Source organism: Petromyzon marinus, unplaced genomic scaffold (assembly GCF_048934315.1).
Source record: "Petromyzon marinus isolate PM22_M1 ecotype Great Lakes invasive population unplaced genomic scaffold, UKy_Petmar_22M1.pri1.0 PM_G_Scaffold_26, whole genome shotgun sequence".
Classification (NCBI taxonomy): domain Eukaryota; kingdom Metazoa; phylum Chordata; class Hyperoartia; order Petromyzontiformes; family Petromyzontidae; genus Petromyzon; species Petromyzon marinus.
In genome coordinates this window covers 1,235,001-1,237,500 of record NW_027422828.1, presented here as the reverse complement: position 1 = coordinate 1,237,500, position 2,500 = coordinate 1,235,001, and the positions used below count along the sequence as shown (strand labels likewise).

The 2,500-nt window shown below is 36.4% G+C and overlaps 1 pseudogene; it reads left to right on the top strand.

Moving 5' to 3' along the window:
- Positions 1-2,500, top strand: part of LOC142913798 (28S ribosomal RNA) — an 8,692-nt pseudogene that overhangs the window by 4,300 nt on the left and 1,892 nt on the right.

Below are 2,500 nucleotides of genomic sequence, written 5' to 3'. Positions count from 1 at the left end.
GATAGCATACACAAGATAGCGTCACACTACGGAAGAACTTGCAAAAGTTTAATAGGTAAAACTAGTGCTATAACCACCACAATTGAGGAAACACTATTTAGTTGTTCATATTGTAGCAGAGGTTTTACTACGAAAACAGGTTTAGGGGTACATACTAGACGAACTCATCCGACAGAACATGAAGCTAGACTACAGCAAAACGCACCAGGAAGGAAAGTTAGATGGGGAGAAGAAGAGGTAGAAATTATGGCCCATAAAGAAGCCCAACAGAATGATGAGGACATAAACATGAATCAACTAATACAGAACTCAGTTATGCCACACAGAACGCTAGAAGCGATTAAAGGGAAGCGGAGAAATATCAAGTATAAGGAATTGGTAAGGACATTGAAAGAAACCACCTATAAGGTAGAAAATCAATGCCTTGTTAACTTAGTTTTACCGACAACATCGGAAATAACAACTACACCTTCTGAAGGAGATCAGCCAGCAATAAGGGCCGAAAAAGAACAATCACTGACAGCAGCTGAGGATCTTCAGGTCATAATTACCGATCTAAAGATCGAGAATTTAAGTCACAATCAGGCGTTACTGCTACTCAATTCTCATGTAGAAAAGTTTTTAAATCGAAGTAAACCAATTAATAGGAAAGATCGTGTAAACCAACAGGAGAAAGATGAGAATAGGCATCGAAGACAATCAAAGCAAACTAAATACAGGGGGTATCAATATTTATACCATACGAACAAGAAAGCTCTATTAGACGAGATTACTTCAGATAGATCGGGGCCAAGTATATACCCAACTGAAGAAAGCATACGGGGAACATTCGTTACTTTATTCGAGTCAAACTCTCCTCCAGATAATATACCCTTTAAATTAAAAAACGACCAATCCTGCATCGATATCGTAAAAGCAATCACCTTAGATGAGTTGATTAAGACCCTAGCAATTATGAAGGATAAGTCACCTGGACAGGACAACATTATTCTTAGCGATCTTAGGACTTTACCAATAAAATATTTACTAGATATCTTAAATATCATCCTTTATTTACAGGATATACCACAAATATGGAAACAACACAGAACAAGACTTATACCTAAAACTAAAGAGGATTTAGAAAAACCCTCAAATTGGAGACCCATAACCATCTCATCAATTGTAATTAGGCTATTACACAAAATTTTAAGTTATCGTCTAGGACAGCAATTAAAGCTTAATTACAGGCAGAAAGCATTCCTCCCGGTAGACGGATGTTTCGAAAATAGTGCATTACTACACTTCATCATACACAACGCCAGGCAAAAGCACGAAAACACGCAAATAGTGTCAATAGACCTCAGTAAGGCATTCGATTCTGTCAGCCACGAATCGATTATTAGAGCCTTAAAGCGATTTAACTTATCAAAGGAATCAACAACGTACTTGACCAACATCTATAAGTGTAATCTAACTGATATTGTATTTGGATCGACAACAATGCGTAACATAAATCTAAAAAGAGGCGTAAAGCAAGGTGATCCACTTTCACCGCTACTATTTAACATGATTATGGATGAACTATTGGATAACTTGCCGACATATATAGGAGTTAATGTAGGAAATCAGAAAGTAAATTCAATGATGTTTGCAGACGACCTTATCCTATTTGCAGAAACGGAATGTGGCATGAATAAACTCTTGGATATAACTACTAAATTCCTCGATGACAGACACTTGAAAATAAATATAAACAAATGCAATTCGTTAAGATTTATCAAGTACGGCAAACAGAAGACATTTAGTGTTGCAACGACATCATCGTACTTTATAAATAACGAACCCATTAATCCGGTATCATATGTAAAGGGATTCAAATATCTAGGCATTGAATTTGACCCAAGGGGAAAACGATCTATAAGCTGTAACCTGCTCGCAGCAATGTTAAACAAACTGACCAGAGCACCGTTAAAGCCAGAAAAGAAAGTATATTTAATCAATAACAATTTGATACCTCGTATTATTCATCAATTGGTCCTCGGAAAAGTTACCAAGGGTTTATTGATGTCACTTGATTCTGAAATTAGGAAAACAGTAAAGCTTCTGCTCAGGTTGCCACACGATACGCCCGACAGTTTCTTTTATACATCAGTATCCAACGGAGGAATGGGCATAAGAAATTTATGCGACTCAGTTGCACTATCTATAATAAGCAGACACAACAAAATGATAACTTCAGATGATCTAGCAATAAGAGCATTATCACAACAATCATACACTATTGCAACGTTAAAACAGGCCCATATCATTGCAGGCTCCAAATTTCCTTCGAAATCTTTAAATCAGAACAAATGGTCAAATAAACTATATCAAACAACAGATGGTCGGGGGTTGGTATACTGCCAATCTCAAACAGAAAACAATTCATGGATAACAGGGAATCATAGAACAATAAAATCGTATAATTACATAGACATGGTTAAACTAAGGATTAATGCACTACCCACTAAATCGAGAT